We start from the raw sequence: 22245 nt of genomic DNA, 5'->3' as shown, positions 1-22245 counted from the left end.
CTTCTTGAGTTACTCTTTTTCTGTTGACTCATTCAATTTATTTATTTATTTATTTTTTATCGGTACCAGGGAACTCATGACCTCCTGCTTGCAAGGCAGGTGCTTATGCCACTGAGCTAAATCCCCAGCCCCGACTCATTCAATTTAATGCTCTTTAGGAAAAGAACCCTAGTTACTGCTTCCTTGGCTTTAACCATCACAGGCTGAGGACTCCAAAAGCGATAAATCCAATATTTCTCTTCAGAATGCCAGGTGTTCATCTAGACATTCCTAGGAATCTCATGTTTAACCTACCTGTAACTACTACTGTCTCTTTCTGTTTCTCTGAAACCTCCTTTCCATCAGAATTTCTCAGCTTGATGAGTGTCACAAACCTTGTCCCAAGACACTTGTATTCCTCACATTCAGTGTCTAAGTCACGTTGATTCCTTCCTCTTAAAAGTTCTCAAATCACACAGTGTCTCAAGTATTTCATTCATGCCATCATTACTATGATGCCTTTGACTTGGATTATTCTCCTTTGTTCTTCAAGTGATAGTTTCTGTCATTTCTTCAAAGACTTCCTGGCCAGTCTTCTTCCCACCCCAGTATGGGTTAGGTACCCCTCCTTTGAGGTCCTGTAGTTTATCTTTCTCATCAAATTTATCACGTGATATTGTAGTAATCTTCACTGGCTTCTTGCAAGCAAGAGTCATACCTCTTTCATCATAGTATTCCTAGAATTTTCTGTAGCAACTAAAATAAAATAAAATAAAATGAACATCATAAATAGTGATAAAAAATACAGTAAGTAATTTAAAAAGTAAAAATAAAAAAACTTTGCCAAGTTCAAAGTGAAGGGAATGTTTTTTAGGGGAATTAATGAAACTTTGTCTTTTACTGTACTGAATTTAAAAAATATTTACCAAATTTAATGATCATTGTTGATGTAATGTTTACAGCAATTTGTTTCAAATAAAAACATTACAGTGTTTTCCTCTGCCTTGTTCATTGGGTCTGGCACCATGCAACTGATGGCTGTTCCCTAAAGTCAGAATGACATGGAAGATCAGTGCTTTGAACTGATTGAGGAACTGAGGCAGCCATGACGGAGCCACCAAAGACACAAAAATGTTCTCCAGGGACTGACGCAGGAAGTCCAAGCGTGATGGGAGGTGTGTTTCTAGCGATGGGGAATATTGTGGAAAAATGACAAAGTGACTTTTACTGTAATAAAGGTTTTTTTTTGTTTTGTTTTGTTTTTGTTTTTGTCTTTTTCATTTTTATCGGTACCAGGGATCAAACTCACGACTGCCTGCTTGCAAGGCAGGCGCTTATGCCGCTGAGCTAAATCCCCAGCCCCTGTAATAAAGTTTTAAAAATTCTTTAAACATTCAATGTATTTATTTGATCATATCTTATAGGGATGTACCTGTTTCTTTGATAAATGATTGACTTTTGAGAACAGTTCACTGCCAAAATGTCTCAATTCTTCATGCATGGACAAAATAATCTTGTATATCATTTCTTTCTTGCATATAGGAAGCTGAATATGAACTCAAGACATTTTTTTAGAAAAAGAATATTTCATTCTTTCTTTCTTTCTTTCTTTCTTTTTTTTTTTTTTGTCTTTTTGGACAGGGTCTTGCTATGCAGTTCAGGATAACCCTTAGCTCACTTTGTAGCCCAGGATAGTCTTGAACTTGCAATGATACTGCTGCCTCAGCCTCCCAAGTGCTGGGATTAAGGACATGTGCCACCACGCTTGGCTTGAGTATTGCTAATAATATCATGAAGGCACAGTATTTCTATTACCATGAGAACTTTGTGGTATGTAACTTACAGTTTTTGACCAAATATTATTTTAAATTTGTAGTCTCCAGACAGTTTTATATCAAATACCGGACCATTTCAATATTTCCTGAGTGGTGATCCTAACAAGCCCTTGGAAAATTCCTGTTTTCCTGAAGATGTTCAAGGACCACCTGGGAACGGCAACACTGGCACTCTGCAGGTGGTGGCAGTCGAAGGAAGAGGTGAAGTAAAGCACGGAGGAGAAGACGGCAGAAGTGACAGTGGTGCCCCACAGCATGGGAAGCGAGGTGGAGAAAGCGAGGGGTTCTCTCATGTCAGAAGAGCGAGAGGTCAGTGTTACCAGTAGTCGTTACCATGAGGGCTGATTTCGGGAAGTAGCACAGTGGCTGAGTTCTCCATGGCAGAGTCCCCAGAACTGTCAGTGTGTGCAGGCTGTCTGTAAAGTTACGTCATCCTTACATGACAAGTTTCTCTGTGTCTAGTTCTCTGCTTTGACTCCACGCATGTAGTAGCGTGTTCTCTGAAGGGAAAAGATTCCTGTTTCTTAATCTTTCATGGAAGTTGCGGAGGTGATCATATTTCTGTTCTCTTGCTCCCTCCAACTGTGACTTTTATTCCCTTTTCCCTTTATAGGTAAAATTTGAATGAATCTTTTACACATTTCCTTGCGTAGGTCCAAAGAGATTATTTAAAGCTAATAAGTCAAAAATAAGAATGAAAGAACATTTAACAATATAAGGATAAATGTAATAGTAATCACCAGACATGATGACTCACACCTATAATCCCTATTACAGCGCTCAGGCTGAGGCAGTAGGTCCAGAAGTTCAAGGCCCTGCTGGGCAACTTAGCAAGGTGCTGTCTCAAAATAAAAAATAAAGTTTAAAGAAGGGGTTGGGGGATGCGGCTCACTGCAGATGCCTTCTGTTCAGTCTCAACAGTGGGAAAGGAAAAAAGCTCAATATGATCAAGTAATAGAGTGAGAGACAAAATTAATATATTCATTTTTATTATTTCTGGTGAGAATTTAATAGATACTGTAAAAAAAAGAATTAAGAGGAAAAAATAGTTAAGGCTATTAAACAAGTTACTGTCCATGGTCTGGTATGCTTAGCATACATGAGACCCTGGATTTAATCTTCAGCACTGAAAAATAAAAAAAAAAAAGAAAAAGAAAAAAATTTTTATAATATTAGGGTCCCAGCACTTTTATACAGTGCTACATTCCAGTCCTTTTTATTTTCTCTTTTCAGTTTTTACCTTCTGAGTCTGGATCTTACTGAATTGCTGACTTGCCCATGCTGGGATTAAATCTGTGGTCCTCCTCCTTCAGCCTCCCAGAACACTGGGATGCTAAGCACTGAATGCCAAGCCACGCCTTCTGTAATTTTCTTTTTAGTCTTGTTACCTTTTAAAATTATTATTATTATTTAGAAAGAGAGTCTCTCTATGTAGCACAGGCTGGCCTTGAACTCATTATATGCCCAGGTTGACCTCAAACTCATGGTGAGCCTCTGGCCTCAACCTCCCCAGCACTGGGATTATAGGTGAGCCCTACCACAGCTGGCATTGTTACCTTCTTATAAAGAAATTTTTAGCACATCAGTGAATATCCATATTATTTGTGAATTATGTATATACAAACATGTACTAGCATGCTCTGTATGAAATCTTAGAAAAAAATTTTATGAATGCATCCATATACATAGTTTATATAATAATCCTTTAATCCTAAAAGTTTTTTGAGACAGGGTCTCACAATGTAGTTTGGGCCGGCCTTGAACTCACTGTGTAGCCACAACTGGCCTCAGACTTGTGGCAGTCCTCCTGCCTCAGCCTCCCAAATGCTGGGATTATAGGCATGTGCCCAGCTAAAAACTTATTTTATATATTTCCTAGTAGCTTCTATTCTACATTGAGGTTAGACCTCAAAGAGATAACAGGAAAATAATTAGAACACATGAATCAAATTGACTTTTTTACTCTCTTCCAACAGGGCACAGGATGCCACATCTGAGTGAGGAGACGAAGGGCCAACAGGTGGGCAGTGGAGGTGATGGTGAGCGCTGGGGCTCAGACAGGGGCTCCCGAGGCAGCCTCAGTGAGCAGATTGCTCTTGTGCTCATGCGACTGCAAGAGGACATGCAGAACGTCCTGCAGAGGCTTCATAAGCTGGAAACACTCACTGCTTCGCAGGTCAGCAGCCACCTTTGCCTCACCCTCTTTGACCATTTGCGAACCCTGTAAGGTAGTATGTAATCTCTATTGATCAGATTTACACAGGGCACAAATTTCCACAAAGCTTTCACAAATTCTAGTGCTTGTTTTAAAAACTTCAAAAGGACTTCTTTTAAAATACTGTTTTAGAAAAGACCAATCAAGAGCTTGGCATGGTGGCACAGGCTTGGAATCCTAGCACGCTGTGAAGCTGTGGCAGCAAGATTGCAAGTTTGAGTCCAGCTTGGGTACTTTAGGGAAACCCTGCCCCAAAATAAAAACTAAAAAGAGTTGGAGATGCAGCTCAGAACAAGATCCTAGGTTCAATCCCAAGTCTTTCAAAACAAAACAAGAAAAAAGAAAAGGCAATTTAGTTAGTTGCATACCCTTATGCAGAGCCCAGTGGTCCTGTATCCTAGGCTAGTGATCTCTGGGCTGTGATGGATTGCCATTCCATTGGAATAAAGCCAGGGAGCTGTCGCCAGCGGAAGGGACTCAGAAAAGGAAACAAGGCTCCCAGGAAGAGATAGGTCAGCTTATTTGATTGGCAGTGGTTACTACAGACTGAGCATTTCTGTTCAAAATGTTTGGGACCAGAAGTATTTTAGATTTTGGAATATTTCCACAGACTTTTCCAGTTGACCAACTAGAAATTTGAAATCAGAAATACTCCAGAATTGTAAAACCTGTTAAACTGTGGAGTGTCATACTGGCACTCAATGTTTCTGCAGAGCTTTGGAGTGCTTTGGATATTGGGTGTTCAGGTTAGGGTGCTCAATCTGTATTACATGGAATTTTTCCTTTCAGAAGGAAAAACAAAGTTGGGAAGAGGCTGGGAGTGTCGCTAAATGGTGCAGTGCTTGCCTAGCATGTGTAAACTGTAGCAAAACAAACAAACAAACAAACCCAGTAATCTGTAGTACTAACAGTGGGATGAAATGATGAAAAGATTTCTATATAAGTAGAAGCGATATACAAGCTACTTGTTTTTATGGGTACGTATCTTTAAAGCCAAAACAAACTTAAGTTAAAACCAGGTGTTGTGGTGTATGCCTGTCCAGGACTCTGGCAGGCTGAGGCAGGCTTACAAGTTTCAGCTCAGCCTGGGCCATTTAACCACTTCATGAAGCATTAGCCCAAAATAAAAAGGGCTGAAGATGTATGTGGCTCATTGAGAAGGTCCCAGGTTCAATCTCCAGCATCGCAAAATCACTTTATGTATTTTTTGTGAGACAGGGTCTTGCTGTTTGTTCAGGCTGGCCATGAACTCACTGTATATCCTAGGCTGGCCTTGAACACACAGCAGTCCTCCTGCCTCAGCCTTCCTAGTCCTGTGATTACAGACATGTGCCACCATGTCTGGCAAAAACATTTTAAATAGTTGAAAAATAAACAAAATTTAAAAATTGTGCTGGAGTGCTGGTTACTAACAAGAAATCTTCCCTTGCTATCCCAGATCATTTATTCCTTAGAAAAAGATGCACATACAATTCCATTCAGTAGTTTTCATTTATCCCCAGCATTTGCTAGTTGTTGCTTTAATGCAGAAGGGGTAGTTACCTCTGTCACATTGAAGTTTGGCCACCTTGAGTTCCATTCAAAACCATACCAACTGAGGTGTCATTGGACAGCCCAAATTTTGTGAATCTACCCTTTACTACATTTATTCTGGACGAGTGCAGTAAATAAATTTCTGACTGAATATTACTTCTGCAAAGCAGAATTACAACTAGCAACCTATTCATTACCTTGTCTCCATTCTTTTGGCCCTTGGAGCATTTCAGCTCGAGTGCACAGGAACTGTAACGTACTGTTCTACACCTCAGTGATCTGTAAGGGCTAATGCAGCCCTCAGAAGCATCTCTTTTTTTTTTTTTTTTTTTTAATTGGTACCGGGGATCGAACTCATGACTGCCTGCTTGCAAGGCAGGCGCTTATGCCACTGAGCTAAATCCCCAGCCCAAGAAGCATCTCACTTAGTTTCACTCTAAGCTGCACTCGGTGGAGCTCCTGGACGGCACATTACTTGTAACAAAGAAATTTAAAAGCCCGCCTCTTCAGCTTGCCTCCCCTCCTTCTCTGTGTCACCACTGTGCCCCTGTAACATGCTTCGAACTCGATATTACTTCTGTACCGAAGGCTGTTTCCCAAGTCACAATATTGAGCCTTCCTTGGCCACTCAGTTTAGAATTGTTGGCAAGCCTTCCTTCCTCTGATGTGTCTTTTCTCTAAGGGAATTCATCTTTGAAATCAGCCAAATTGGAATCATAATGTCCTAAATTTTTCTGCTTAGTGGATACTGATTCTAAAATGTAATTTTTTTTTTTTTTTTTTTTTTTTTTTTACTTTTAGAGACAGGGTCTCACTGTGTAGTCTCACTATGCTACCCTTGAACTTACTGTGTAGCCCAGGCTGGCCTTGAACTTGTGGGTATCCTCCTGCCTCTGCCTACTGAGTGCTGGTGTTACAGGCATGTGCCACCATACAGAACTTCTTTAATAACCCATAATACCAGCAGTTCATTTCTCCTATCTATCATATATGTTTTTTGCTATACATTGTCATGAATTGCAAAAGCCAATCTTTGAATATTGTTGTACAGTTTTTATTTTAATTATCAAGGCTGCAGTTCTCAACTGTGTTTTTACGTTGATGGTTTATATGGAGGCTAAAGAGTTAAAGATTGAGTAGGTAATTTAATAACTATACAAGAAGTCAAAGCTTAAATGGATTTGAGATTTAATGTTGATATTTTGGTATAATATTTTTAAAATATGAAGTGCCAAAAGTAATTATTTGGCTCACAGTTTTAGAGACTTTGTCCATTGATCATTATGGGCTCAAGATAAGACAAGCTTAGCAGAAAAACAGAATAAGCCAAGAGTAACTCTCATGCACCCAAGAGTTTTACCTGTTTACAGGTAGGAAATAGGAAATTATTCTGTTTTCATCTTGTTAAGGCTAAGTTACTTTCATTTCTTTTTTTATCAAAAAAATTTTTTTTTATTTTGAAAGTAGTAAAATACAACAGAACAAGACAGAATAAAGCCAACTGAGACCATGTAGTGAAATTGGTACAGAACTTCTCAGCAGGTTAGCGGGATAACAGTAATAAGTATCATAGTATATTTCATTATCTTTATAATAGTTGTTCTTTCAATCATGTATATCAAAATAAAATGAAATATAGAACATTATAGAACTTCTCAAAACAAAATATTGAATAGAGCAGTACCATTAATCAGAATAAAGCAAAACAGTAATAAAAATATTTGCCTTCAAAGAGGTGGTAGAAGGAAGTCCCCCTTATTTGCTATGGTCAACCTCCCAGGAGATGCTCAGATTTCTGATTCCTATTTGCTAACAGGGGGACAGGGGAAGGAGGGATGGAGAAGTGGGATGTTTGACTCTAAGCCGTGCACCTGTAGGTTCACTATTGCTTAGCAGGGAGGCAGGCTGGTTGCTTGGTTTCCCAGCATCCTAAGTTCCAACATGGCATGGATCTCAGGAGACACTGGTGGTTCTCGCCCTGGAAGGGCCAGTTACTTTCATTTCTATTTATAGGCAAAATTATCAACATTGCATCCAGTAATCAGTCCTTGCAAGTAAAAAATTTTCTTTTAAAATACATTAAGATTTTATGAGATCTAGCATTTTATAACATTACAAATGAATTGTAAATTTTACTAAATACTTGTTTTATATTTATTTGTTTGAAGTACTTTTTCTTTCAAGTCTTCTTCTTGAATTGTGCTCTGAGATGTAGCATAACAGGAGTTAGATTTATTACTGGTTTTATATTTTAAAGTTACTGTTTGTGATTTTAAGTTTATACATGCAATATTTAATAGGTTAATGATAAATTTTCTTCAGTGAACACATTAAGAAACATCTACAAGTTTAAATATTTACAGGTACCTTTTTCCTTTACCAAAGAAATTTTTTTTTGTCTTTTTCATTTTTATCGGTACCAGGGATCGAACTCACGACTGCCTGCTTACAAAGCAGGCGCTCATGCCGCTGAGCTAAATCCCCAGCCCCCAAAGAAAAATTTTTTAAAAGTTGGAATTACAGTAGATGTTTTACATAGATACACTGAAGTGCACATAATCTTAGGTGAATCGTTACAAGTGTTCATTGGTTATGTTAAAGAAGCTTATGTTTATAAATTACTACTTAAGTTTTCTGTACATTTTCTTGGGCTGCATCTGCCAAATTGAAAAAAATTAGCATTTTGGAAGCATAAGTTACTTTCTTAGTAATATTTACCGTGTTTTAATCTATTTGTATATGGATAATATTAGTTGAGATACAGACTATAGTATAAATTCCTTCTTTTCTTTCACATATTTTAAATTTTTCTTGGGATAGTTGAGTGTAGTGCTGTTCTGTGTTTTAAATTCTAATATTCCTGGTAATTGAAAGAAAAAAGCAAATACCTTTCCTCAATATGTATGAGTGCTGGGCTTCAGTCGTAGGCACAGTACATTAGAGGCAGGGGCTTACATGTTTTGCAGTGTATCTGAAAGCCCTTCTTCCTTTTTTGCAGTGCTCGGGATTAAAACTGGAGCCCACATACTAGGCAAGAGCTTTACCACTGAGCTGTACCCACAAGCCCTCAAAACTCCTTTTTGTGTTTTCCTTTATAGAAAAGTAGGAGGTAGGGGGTAGAGAAGTTCACCATAAGACAAAAACCTCTACAATTAGATTAATGGTTTATCTTATGCTGAGGGCAGAAGCAGTTTATCGTTTCACTAAAGATGAAAAAGACAGACAAGCTGGGTGTGATGATGCCTGCCCGTCATCTGAGCATGGAAGCAGGAGGATGACGAGTTTGAGGCCGGCGTGAGCTGAAGGGCAGCCTGGGGCAGGAGCAAGATGCTGTCCCACGTGAGTGAGTGAGTGAGTGCATGAATCTCTGTCTCAGAGGTCACAGAAAGTTGCAGTGTTTCTAAAAGCATTATTTTTGAAGGCCCTTTCCTGTGTGTTAAGAGTATTCTAGCACAATAGAGAAGTAAAAGTACAAAATGAACAGGTTTATTGAGCTGAGGATATGGAAAGGAGCACATGACCCATGGCAGCTGGGCTGTCTCCTTCAACCAGATAGAGAGAGGCAGAGGGTTATATGACCTCTGATTGAAGTGGCACATGGGGCAGATATTGATGACGTGAGAGGAACCAATTAGAATTCTCTGTGCGTGCAAACAGGAAGGGGAGTTGCAGTTAGGGCTGAAGAAGAAGCAGAAAGTTCCTATTTTGGCCTTCTGCCATGTTAGACCACCACCATGAATGTACAATAATTTATACTCAAGCAAAAACCTTTCACTCTGTACACCCAGCACAGGCTGAGAGAACCAAGAGATCTGCCTCTGCCTGTCAGATGCCACCAATGGAAGGCCCTTTCCTCTGCATGCCCAATGCAGGTCAAGAGAACCAGGAGATCTGCCTCTGCCTGCAGGGTGCTGCCAATGGAAGGACCTTTCCTCTGTGTGCCCAGCACAGGCTGAGAGAACCAGGAGATTGGCTCTGCCTGCTGAATGCCACCACCAGAAGGCCCTTTCTTCTATGTACCCAGTGCAGGTTGAGGGAGACAGACAGATCCACCTCTCGCTGCTGTGCACTGTCACCAAAAGGCCACATCCTGCAGACAGCCAGCGTGGGCAGAGAGAACCAGCAGATCCACCTTCCCCTTCAGGAAGCTGACACCAGAAGGCTTCTTCCTGCAGGTAGCCAGTGGGAGCAGGAACCCACAGCCAGGTAAGCCCTGTGCATCTGTAGACCACCTTTGGAGGCCTTTTTTTCCCTCAAGTAGCCATCACACTGGCAGAATCAGACAAACACACTCTTGTGTGTCTGCCATCATTGTGGGAGTCCCAGTGTAGACACACAGGCTGAGAGAAGCAGCCCCAACTACATGCACCCCTGATCATCAGTGAAGCCCCCGTGTAGCTGCATATGTCTGGAGAAGCCCACTCTACCTCTTCTGTCTCCCTGTAAATCTGTAATTAGAGGATCCCAGGTGCCTGTCCCATCCCCCTACACTGCCTAGGGAGCCAATGCAGGAAGTGCCTGGGGCCCCACAACCAGCTTGTTGGGAGGAATCCAGGAGAATGTCGAGATGGAGGAGCAAAAGGCAAACTGAGACCTCTAGTCCACACACAATAAGCCTGGCAGATACAGTCATGGAAGAAACTGGAAGTCACACACCTGAAATCTCTGAGAGCATAGCAACTAAAGTAAGGAAACAACTTCATGAGATGGTAAAAGCAGTCAAATCAGAAATAAAGTCTCAGGTAAAAGAAGAAATCAGAAACATACCAAAAGAATTGTTCAACAGGTCTAAAAAAAAGACATAGACAAAAAAGGAGCATAGGAAAATGATGGAAACCTTGAATGAATGGAGAAAGGAATTACAATGCATGAAACAGATTCAAAGAGAGATCTAGGAAATTAAAAATTCAATTGAAAGCTGACAAAACTGCTTGAAAGAGACTGAGGATAGACTTTCAAACCTTGAAGATAGTATTGCAGCTAGTGATCATGAAAAGAAAGATCTATTAAAAATAACATGGAATCAGGAAATAACAACTCAATGGCTGCAAGATGATACAAAGAAGCACAACTTAAGAGTGATAGGTGTAGATGAAGACGCAGGGGTCAACACAAATAAAGGATATTCACAGACATAATAGAAGAAAACTTCCAAAACATGGGAAATGGATTTGGTATGCAGATAACTGAGGCATATAGGGCTCCAACTAGCCATAACCAAAGTAAATCTATACCCAGACAAATAATCAAATTACCCAGAAATTTCTATTCCCAGAAATTCAGCACAATAAAAGAATATTAAAAGCTATTAGAGAAAAGAGACAGATCACCTATAAAGGAAAATCAGAATCATAGCAGACTTATCAACACAAACTGTCAAGTCAAGAAGAATTTGGAATGGAGTGTTTCAAACTCTGAAAGAAAACAACTTCCAACCCAGATTGATGTATCCACAAAACTATCTTTCAAAATTGATGGAAAAATAAGATACTTCCATGATAAAGAACAACTGAAGGAATTCATGACTACCAAACCAACCCTACAGAGAGTGCTAAAGGATATTTAGAGAGAGATAAAGATGGTCATGGTTCCAGGAACAGCAGCAGAGGAGGATCGCCAAACAAGACAGGAAATTGAATGAAGGGGAAAAGTGGAGGACCAACAACAGGAGGATAGCAGGGCAGAGACAAACCAATGTATGCTGGTTGTAACCATTAATGTAGATGGCCTTAGGTCAGCAATAAAAAGAAATACAGGGAGAGTGGATCAAGAAACAAGATCCATCGATATACTGTGTACAAGAAACTCATCTAACTGGGAAGGAAATTCATAGACTGAAAATGAAAGATTGTTCCATGTGACAGGAGACCAAAAAAAAAAACAAGAGTAACTTGCCTATCAACTGCAGAATGGACAAGAAATATATGATATTTTCATGCAGTGGAAAGCTACCCAGCTATAAAGTAGAATAATCTCAAGGCTCCTGTAAGTAAATGGACACAACTGGAGATCATATTCATGGCTGAAACAGTTGGAACTCATATGTGTGAACACTAGCACAAGAAACAAGGAGTTCATGGGATCCAAAAGCAAAATAGTTTATGTAAGTGCAAAGGGGAGGAAATATCTTGGAGGGAAAGGTGGAAACTACTCTCAACTTTGTCTTGTCTTAAATTTTTGTATTGTTTACACAATTTTTTTAGGTTTAGCTTCATTCTGTGGTTTTTTTTTTTTGTTTGTTTGTTTTTTTTGTTTTTTGTGCTGAGGATTGAACTCACAACCTTGAGTTTTCCAGGGAGACACTTAGGCCACTGAGGTAAACTCCCAGCCCCTTTGTTCTGTCTTGTTTTGTTAGATATTACCCTTTGGATGGTAGGGGCAGCTATTTTGAATATAATGGGATGTATTATGGTAATCATGGTTTCCTATTATTTTTTTTTAATTTTTTTTATTTAAGGAGAAAGAAAAATAGAAAAAGGGTACAAGTTATACAGAATTTCAGAAAACATAAACAGTAGAAAATCACTATTTAATAGATTACATATTGTTATCTTAGAAATAGTTGCTCAAGTTACAAAATTAAAGCATATAAAGTGGACTTTCAAACAGTGAGACTGGAAACAGTTTTGTTCAATGATCCAACTCAGTAATATGGTTATCTATCTTATACACTTAAATATATATGCAATTATATTCTTTTTTTTTTTTTTTTTTTTTGTCTTTTTCGTTTTTATTGGTACCAGGGATCGAACTCACGACTGCCTGCTTGCAAGGCAGGTACTTATGCCGCTGAGCTAAATCCCCAGCCCCTGCAATTATATTCTTTAGAGCACTTCCTTTTCCTTTCTTTTGTACAATGACAATTACACATTTTGGGTTTTATTACTCCCACAGTTCTTATTACTTTTTTTTGAAGACAGTAAAACCAAATGTGCCATAACAGAACAGAGTCAGTCAAATCAAAAGGATGGACATAATAGATAATGTAAAAACAAAATACTAGGTGATCAACAGTGGTTACTATACTGCCTCTTGCTATCTTAAAAAGAATTGCTTATATCATCAGTTATAATAAAATTGAACAAAACAGTAAAGAATAAAACCAAAACATTGGAGACATTACAGGACTTTAAAAGAAGATAATAGTCAACCGGAATGGGCGTCATAATGAATCTTATTGTCTTCACAGTTTTGCCTATACTTTCAAACTTGATACTATCAAGCAAAGCAGAATAGAGGAAAATCAGTCAAAGCAAGATGGTGAGGGCTATACAGGGTTTCAAATCAAGTTAATAGGAAATCAAAATGGGTTACTATAATGTATCCTGCTTTTTTATTTTTCCCTTAATTAAAAAGATAAAAATAAAAAGTAAATAATTTTCTAAAAAGGAGATTGAGATAAAAGAGGGCATAACAATAAACCAAAGCATAACCATTTAAGCAAAATAGTGTTTTACCACAAGATATCCTGACATAAAAGTAGGTACCATAGTGTCTCTTTGAAATCTTTGAGTATAACTTCGTATACTGTAGCACCAAACATATCAAGACAATGTAAAACCATTCAAGAGAATGACAGTATTACAGGGTATTTAGAACCAACTAACAGAAAATGAACAATGGTTTCTGTATTATTTCCTTGTCTATAAAAGTTTTTGTTTATATTATCACATATAATAAAATCCAATAAGATACAACCTGTTAAGACCGATGGAGACAGAAGAATAAAAGCTTGATGGGACTTCAAAGCAAGATGATACTAAATCAGCACTAGCTATTATGATATCTTGTTTTCTCCAAAATGGCTGTTCCTACCATCCAACCTTCTCTGCCTCATTTCTGTTGAGCTCTTTTTCTGTTGTTTGTTGTCAGTTTGTCTTCTTCATTTCACTTTCTGCTCCATTCATTGTGGCCTCTCTGCCACTGTTTCTGAAGTCTTGGTATTTTCCTTTTTTAGAATATCCTAGGGGCTGGGGATTTAGCTCAGTGGCATAAGCGCCTGCCTTGCAAGCAGGCAGTCATGAGTTCAATCCCTGGTACCAATAAAAAGGAAACAAACAAACAAACAAACAAACAATATCCTGCAGTATTCTCTGTAGAGTTGAATTGGTGGTTGCAAATTCCCCTAGTTCCTCTTTATCCTGGAAGCACCCTGTTTTTCCATCAATTTCTAGGGACAGTTGTGCAGGATATATCAATCTTGGCTGGAGGTTATTATCTTTCAAAGCTTGAATTATTTCCCCTCATGCTCTTCATGATTTGATGGTTTGTGCCGAGAAGTCTGCTGTAATTCTGATGCGTTCCCTTGTAAGTGATCTGTTTCTTGTCTCTGACGGCTTTTAGTATTCTGTTTTTATATTGGATTTCTGGAATTTTGACTCTTATATGCCTGGGTGTAGCTCTGTTTGGGTTGTAGGTGGCTGGGGTCCTGTATGCCTCATACATCTGAGTATTTTTACCTTTGGCTAAATTAGGGAAATTCTCTTGGATTATTTCTGTGAATAGCTTTTGTAGTACATTTGTTTGTGTCCCTACTTCTTCTTTTATGTTCTTAATTCTTAAATTATAGATCCTCTTATCATCTTCTAGCCTTTGTATTATTGCTGTTTGTTTTTTTGTTATTTTTAAGAAGTTTTTCATTTCATGCTCCCATATTATAAATCTGCCCTCCAATTCAGATAATCTGTCCTTAGTTTCTTTCAAGCTGTTATGCCAGCTTTCAATAGAGTTTTTAGTTTCCTGGTAATCTCTTTGAACCTGCTTCACATATTCTATGTTTTCTCTATTTTCTCCATCAAATAATTCTCCCCATTTTTTTCTGTTCTTCCATTCCACCATCTGTTTTTTCTTGGGTGGTGCTTAGCATTTCTCTAACTATTCTACTTATATCTTGCTTTATTTCATTAAATACTTCATTTTTAAACTCGTCTATGAGGCTCTGGAGATATCACTTTATGTCTATTGGTGCTGTGTCTGATATTGCATGTTTTCTGTCTTCCTTTGCATTTCCCTTTCCTGGATCAGTGTCCTCAGGATTGGGGACCGAGGACCCTTTCTTGTTGCTTCCTCTTCCCATATTTTTTGTTCCTTTCATACAAGCGAATGTAGGAGGCCCAATTTTTTTCTCTTTGTCGGTTAGAGTTTGTTTGAATTGTGCCCACTAGGTGTTCCCCCCCACTGCAGTGTACTGGGGAGACACAGACCTCGGCAGCCTCTGTTCCCCCCCACTGCAGTGTACTGGGGAGACACAGACCTTGGGACCTGGTTTGGGCTAGCCTACTGGGTCTTAGTCAGCGGCATCACGCAGGACAGGCACTGCCTACCAATCCCGCTTGAGAGGGAAATACGCGCCTAATGTCACTGCAGCGTCCTGTTCCAGCAAGTCTGCCCAGTCCCAGTATGTCCTTTGCTGGAGCCTCCTACTCTGTGAAAGAGTCCCCATTCTGCTCACTCACCGCAAGTCAATATAGGGCTCCCTGCTAGTCCTGCTCTCAACTCTGTTCACAGATTCCCGCTCTCAGAGTTTTCGCACGTCTCTCTCCCTGCCCTGCAGATTTGGACGCAGCAGCGGCAGCAGGAAATTCAAATCGCAGCTTCCAGTGGCACAGGTTCTAGCTTCCCGTGCTGAGATTTTATCTGTTCCTGTTGTAGCACCAGGATTGGATTTCCAGTTGGTTTCTCTTAGCTTAGTTCATTCCTGGGTCAGCAAGGTGTATCTCCCCTTGCTTAGGACTCCTGGGACTGCACCATTCCTGGATTTTACGCGGGGTATCTCAGAGAGCCTCCATAGCTGCTGCTATCTATCCGCCATGTTCTCCCAGAAGTCTCGATTTCCTATTATATTGCTTTAAAGTCTTATAATGCTTTCATTCATTTGATTGGTTTTATTCTGTTTTGTTTGATTTTCTTATGTGTGACAGTATGAATAGATATTTTGAAGAAAACAAGACATTGTGGTAGCCATTGCTGATTTGCTATCATCTTGTTTTGAAGTCCTATCATGCTTTTGTTCTTCTCTTTTGATTGATTCTATCCTATTGTGATATATTTGATTTTTATTATGTGTGCTGGTACAAATTTTTTGAGGAAAATGAGATATTATAGTAGCCATTGTTCATTTCCTGTTATTTAGTCTTGAAGTCCTGTAATGCTTTCATTCTTTTGAATAGTTTTATACTGTATTGTTATGTTTGATATTGTTGTGTATGAAGGTATGTTCAACTATTTTAAAGAAAAGAGACATTATGATAGCTACAGCTGATGTCCGGTTGTCTTCTTGTGAAGTGCTCTGTGTTGCTTACATTGTTCTGTTCTGATTTGCTTAGTTCTGTTCTCCTTTGTTTTATTCTCTTTAAAATAAAAAAATTAAAAAATAAAATTATTACTTTTAACATTTCTTGTTAAACAAAGTTGTTTGCCCTCTAAGTGTCCCTTGCAGTTCACAGACTTTAATTTCTACAGTGTTACTAAACCTATTGAACTTTCACTGTATGTTAAATGTTTGTGTGTTCTACATGGCAGTTTATTTAATACTGTCCAGCGAGGTGTTAATGAGGAATAGTGTTGTAACACACTGTTTGATTATGTATGTGGCAGATGAACTGATTTGGGGGTGGGGCCTTGTTTGGTAAGAAACTAAATGTTAGCCTGGAGGGTGTATTTTAATCTGGCACAATCTTTAATGTGAAAGTAAGGAAATGAAGCCTAGAGAGCAGTTTGGAATTAAGAGAAAGGAAACTAGTGGAAGGGAATTAAGAGAAACTCTGATTGGGATTTGCTGTTTGATTTTTTTTCTAGCATAGAACAATAAATATAAAGGTTTCTTACACTGCTCAATCCTGCAAGTAGGGTCATAAAAACATTGTATGTGATACAGTCATTTGTAGAATTTGTACTCAAAACAGGCTCTGCTGTGGGTGTAGCTCAGCACCACAAGGCCTTCCTGGCAAGCACAAGGTCCTGAGTTTGATTGTGGGGACCCTGTCCCCCCAAAAAAGTCAAAACTAGACTTTAGGGTGTAGTGTAGCTACTTATAGCATGCTAGGTCTGCTCCTCAAACAAAACAACAGGCTGGGCAGGACCTTGTGATCCTCCTGTATGGTGAGGAAAGGTCTGGAGGTTTGGTTAAGGGCTCTGGCAGAGGAGAGGATCTGAGCTGACTCGGACCCTGGAATGTCCTCGGCAGACCGAGTGAATCGCCCTGCCAGATGCTGCCCTGATCAGGCCCCATCGCCAAGAGCTGCCCTCAAACTTCCTGGGTCATCTAGGCTCTGCCCCTATCCGGGTCTCAGCCCTACCTATATAAGAGGGTAGGAGACATATTTAAAGTTGGGTAAGTGCCATCAACCTGGTCTACGGTGTGATTTATTTACGTTGTGACTCCGTGCCACTTCCCACGGGCACAGGTCTCACGCAGCGACACTCCTGCCTTAACCCCCCACAGTGCTGAGGGCCCAGGTGTGGGCCTCCTTGCTTTGCTCTTTTAAATTATTACTTTGAGGACAATGTTTCTAACGCTGTTTCTTTCTGAGCCTGCTCAGATTCATACTTCACTATAATGTAACTCTCTTGGGGACCCTGAGCTTCCAGCCTGAAAGGATTTTGCCCTAGGCAGGACACTACATCAGTGAGAGGGGGGACCAATGACCAATGAATGAGGTCATTTTCCCCACCCCTAGGCAATTTATATGTGGCTTGAAAAGAGTTCCAATCAGCTGCCGGCATCAGCAATGCCCCTGGAGGTACCACCCCAGACCAAAGCTATATGTATGCCCCACACCATGTGTCTGACAGAGAAAGCCATATCCCGGCAGACAGAGTTTCTCTCCGCATCCTTAAAATAAAAGCCACTTTTACTTTATATTTTTCTGTCTCGCTAACTGGGCCAAAAAACCTATCACAGCCCAGGGATAATAAATAAAAACTGACGGGAGTGAGGAGTGGGGGTCGGGGGTGGAGGAAATTTTCTTTTGCCTGTAGGGCAGGAAATTCTGATACAAAAAACTGGTCAAAGGTCCTGAGGAAAGAAAAGAATCTCAGCCCACAGCCAGCATAGAGAGCTCTGGCTGGGGGCAGCGGTAGAATTAGTTCCTATTCCTTTTTCTGTTGTTTTCTGTCACTTTTCTTCCCAGATGACACTCTACTCTCCATTTTGCAAGTTAACTACGTGTTTACACACACACACACACACACACACACACACACACACACACACACCCCACCCCTAGAGAAAGGTCTCATTCAGAGCCTGAAAAAAATCCTAAAATTCTGAAGGTAATGATTCATAGTTATTTTGTTACATTAAAAGATTGTAATGAAATCTGCAAGAGCCTTGTATAAACAAACTACACTCCCTTATCAGCCTCTCAGCACTCTGTTCAGCAGCTGGGATTTCTGCTAGGACCTCACTCAGGTGCTCTGTCTTTAGAACCATTGCCATGTGTCTTCATCTTCGTTAACCATTTCAGGCCTCCAGGGCCTGTGGGCAGGGATATAACTCAGCAGCCCTGGGCCTGCCTGGCAAGCATGAGGTTCTGAGTTCAATCCTAGTACCCCCCTCCCCCAACCTCCAGGGCCTGTGTTTTTTCTGCTGTGGGGATCTATCTCCTCCTGTTAGGTGAAAAGTGATCTCATTATTTCAAGGGGCATTCATGCCAAGCAGGTGTACATAAGTGGATTTCTGCCTTGCATAAAGAACGATCAGATTACTTAAAATACCACTCCTCCAAAAGGGGTTGCATAAGAATATTTTGCACAGAGGGATGAATCTTTAATGAGCGCATTTCAATTTTGGCATCTTGGTGCTGGGTAAGGTTTAGAGATTTTACAGCAGAGGAACAAAGAGTTCACAGAAGTCAGATCCTTTGTGATTGCTGTGTTTATGCTAATGAGCCTCCCTTTTCTGGTAGCTCATTCACTGTGCTGTCATTAAAACCTTCATAATATGTATACTCAGCTTTTTGGTTATTTATCACCACCTTCCCTGTAATTAAACCAAGTCTTTTGAGGGTTAAGAGGCTGCTTTATTTATCTTTGAATCCTTGGTGCCTTGCACAATGTCTGGAAAATATTAGCTATATGATATGTGTTGATTAAACAAATAAGTAAATTAAGATTTTTTTATTTCACAACTTTTTTGTTTTGATAACACTGTATGTTAATCCCCTCCAAATCTTAGTTCTATAGTAACCAGTTAGAAATTGATGAGAGTTTAGAAGATACAAAAGAGGAATACAGATTTAAATTATTTATTAAAAACAATCTGTATGTGATGGTGCATATCTGTAATCCAGTACCTTAGGAGACTGAGGCAGGAGAAATCACAAGTTTGAGCCTGATCTAGGAAATTTAGTAAGACTGTGTCTCAGAATAAAAAATTAAAAAAGGGCTGGGGGCCATAGGTTAGTATAGAAGCCTTGGGTTCAGTATCCCTAGTACTACAAATACAACAAACAAAACAAAATAATAAACCCTACTGCTGGAGCGCTGGAGGTTTTACCTCATCAGTAGAACTGTAAGACTCTGGGTTCAATCCCCAACATTAAATTAAACACTGTTCAATAATTTCAGCACCTGTAATTACCTGTTTCCTACTGGGCAGGTAAAATAATTCCACAAGGAACAATTTGAATGGTATTATGAATCATCCAGAGAATTCTCTGGTATGAATGTGTTGCATATTCAAATTGTATTTATACTCAGAATTGGGTTTTACTTTTTTTAAGAAAACTGAACTGAAGAAAATGATGTTTTGCTCAAGAAGACTGCTGGGCCTGGATGATCTCAGAATGAAATGGATTTGGAGCGCACAAGAAAATCTTAATTACATTTCTTTTCTGTTGTCCAGTAGTTCGGTTTGTGTACATATATACATGTATAATTTTTGCATTACACAGGGGTAACATTTTGAGGACTAATATTTCTGATACTTGAATAATCAATCTCAACTAATAAGGCCCTGAGAGTCCTTAGAAAAAAGGTGGGTGAGGAAGAGGAGTCCAGCAATTCTGAACGCTGATGGCTTCTAGTCCAGATGGGACTGAGAATTACAGCCCTTTTTAATTTTTATTTTTATAGGCAAATATATTTTATATATGGTCAACACTGACTTTTTACCATTATATAAACTTGGGATGACAAAGGGCTCCAGTTTGTCCTCCCCTTTTTAGAATATAATGTCATTTTAATGGAAACATTTTGCAGTAAAGGTTTACTGATCTAATACTGTCAAATTCTGAACACATTTGTTTTTCTGTTTTTTTGTTTCTGTTTATTACCAGTCAATTATCTTTTTTTTTTTTTTTTTTTTTTAGCTTTTTAGACAACATTAAAACTATTCGGTATTCACACATGCGAGATTGATTTATTTCACTTATGAGTATGGTCTCAAGCTGCGTAAAATAGCTAGTTTTGTAGGACACGTAGAGTCCAACTCTGAAGTCACCTGGGAGAGAGTTGGACAGGTTGTATGGAGGGAGGGTGGGGCACTGGGAACTCTACGTGTGTTCTATCCAATTTAGCTGTGACCCGAGAAGAGCCCTAAAAAGTAGGCTATACTGAGTAGTACACCGAAAAGAGAAAAGCGGCGCCCGAAAATCTGCGGTCCCCTGCCTCCCTAAATAAACTCGGGCTAACTCTGCCTGCCTCACCCATGGACCTGTGCCCACCCGCGGCGTCATCACTGTGCTCAGGAGAAGCAAGCCTGGCTGCATCGAGTCACATGCTCGCTGTGTGGCCTCAGTGGGAATGGACACAGCTGGGAGTTCCAGAATCACCTCTGGAGAAGGAAAAGTTCCCCGAAGGAAAACGGGAAGGAACTGGGGAGGGCACTGGTGGCAGAACCAAGGAAGGGTGCTGAGCAGAATTTAAAAGTAACAGTGACCACTCCGATCTGATTTGACCTACAAAACTAGCTATTTTACGCAGCTTGAGACCATACTCATAAGTGAAATAAATCAATCTCGCATGTGTGAATACCGAATAGTTTCCCTAATGTAAGTAATGATTCAAATATATAAAAGTATGTGGTAATCATGATTCCCCATTATGTGGCCTTGAAGCCTTATAAAGTTTTCACTTATTAATTAGAAAGGCTTTATTCTGGGCTTCTTGATATGGAAATATTTGAAGCTATAGTAAATAAAGTTATATTCAAATATTTCAAGGAAAAAATATTTCAGACACTATGGTGACTACTATTAAGTCGGGTTATTTGGTGGTGAAGCACTAGATTGCTGAAACAGTCATGCTTTGACCTGTATTGTTATGTTGTTATGTCCTCTTTTATCTCAATCTCTCCCTTATTCATTAAAAAATTATTTAGTTATTTTTTATGGTTTTTTTTAATTAAGGGGAAAAATAAAAAAAATTAGTAGGATATATTATAGTAACTTTTTTTGATTTCCTATTAACTTGTTTTGAAGTCCTGTAATACTCCCACTATCTTGTTTTGACTGATTAGACTCTGTTCCATTCTGTATGATAGTATCAAGTTTGAGAGTATAGGCAACTACTTTGAAGGCAAAAAGATTCACTAAGATGCCCACTCTGGTTTGACTATTATCTCCTTTAGAAGTCTTGTAATGTTTACAATGTTTAAGTTTTATTGGTCTTGTTCTCTACTGTTTTGTTCAACTTTATAATACCTAATGAGATAGACAATTCTTTTTAAGCAAACAAGAGACATTATGGTAACCATTGTTGATAACCTTGTACTCTGTTTTTACATCATGTGCTATGTCTATCCTTGGTTTTGACTGACAGCTTTGTTTTGCCATATTTTACTTTATTCTCTTCCAAAAAAAAAATAAGAACTAAGGAGTAATAAAACCCAAAATGTGTAAATTTTATTGTAATGAATAAGGGAGAGGGAAAAAAAGTTCTCTAAAGGATACAACTGCAAGTGTGTTTAGGGGTGTTAAATAGCTGACCATATTAATGTTTTTGGTTGGATCATTGAACACAACTGTTTGCAGTCTCTCTGTTTGAATGTTCACTTTGTATGCTTTGATACTGTGACTTGAGCAACTATCTCTAAAATGATAATGTGTAATCTATTAACTGGTGATTTTGTTACTTTTTTTTTTTGTAGTTCTGTTTTACTTGTACCCTTACACCACTTTGTTTTGTTTTTTCTCTTTTTCCTTTTAAATAAAATTTTTTTTAAAAAGTAGCTATTTTACATTTTTACATATATTGGGCTCATAGAAGTAGAAAGGTTTTTTCAATTAGGAGTGTGTGTGTGTGTGTGTGTGTGTGTGTGTGTGGTGCTGCTAGCAGCCAAATCCAGGGCCTTACCTGCAGGCAAGTGGTCTACTAGCGAGCACGCCTACTCTGTTTTTAAATAGGCAAAGGAGCCACCCTTTTCCAGTTAATAAAATCTGGTACGATTAGGAAAAGCAGAAGGGAAAAAATGAACAGAGAAAAGCTCTGGAGCATTCATGGCCAAGAGACACAGCTTTCCCAACCAGAGATGGGCAAGACTGCGTTACAAAATTCTTCCTGTAGAGTCGCGTGTGGTGGTGCACACCTGTCACCCAGCAGCACTCAGGCTGAGGCAGAAAGATCAGGGCAGCTTCGAGATCAGTGTAGAACACACAGTGAGACCCTGTCTCAAAACACAAAACGAACAAGCAAAAATATAAGGTGAAATGATTTTTTATTGTCCGTTTTGAGGCAGGGTCT

General features: G+C 39.2%; 1 protein-coding gene across 15 annotated transcripts in view; it reads left to right on the top strand.

Moving 5' to 3' along the window:
- The window catches only part of Tsen2 (tRNA splicing endonuclease subunit 2), an 86755-nt gene extending 65022 nt beyond the window's left edge, over window positions 1-21733 (top strand). For 11 of the 15 annotated variants that reach the window (XR_001199554.3, XR_010043779.1, XR_010043777.1 and 8 more), the window contains 5 exons: window positions 1031-1154; window positions 1856-2123; window positions 3791-3990; window positions 9587-9768; window positions 19287-21733. The gene's annotated coding sequence lies outside the window, so the exon portion shown is untranslated. Of the gene's footprint in view, window positions 1-969; window positions 1155-1855; window positions 2124-3790; window positions 3991-9586; window positions 9769-19286 lie in introns of all 15 variants that reach the window. The other 4 variants (XR_010043768.1, XR_010043767.1, XR_010043769.1 and 1 more) reach the window with 4 other exon arrangements.
- Window positions 21734-22245: the final 512 nt, after the last annotated feature.

Source organism: Cavia porcellus, unplaced genomic scaffold (genome assembly GCF_034190915.1).
Source record: "Cavia porcellus strain 051 isolate PalLab524CR breed Dunkin Hartley unplaced genomic scaffold, mCavPor4.1 scaffold_27, whole genome shotgun sequence".
Classification (NCBI taxonomy): domain Eukaryota; kingdom Metazoa; phylum Chordata; class Mammalia; order Rodentia; family Caviidae; genus Cavia; species Cavia porcellus.
Note: the sequence above shows the minus strand (reverse complement) of the source record. Positions and strands in the feature narration are given on the sequence as shown.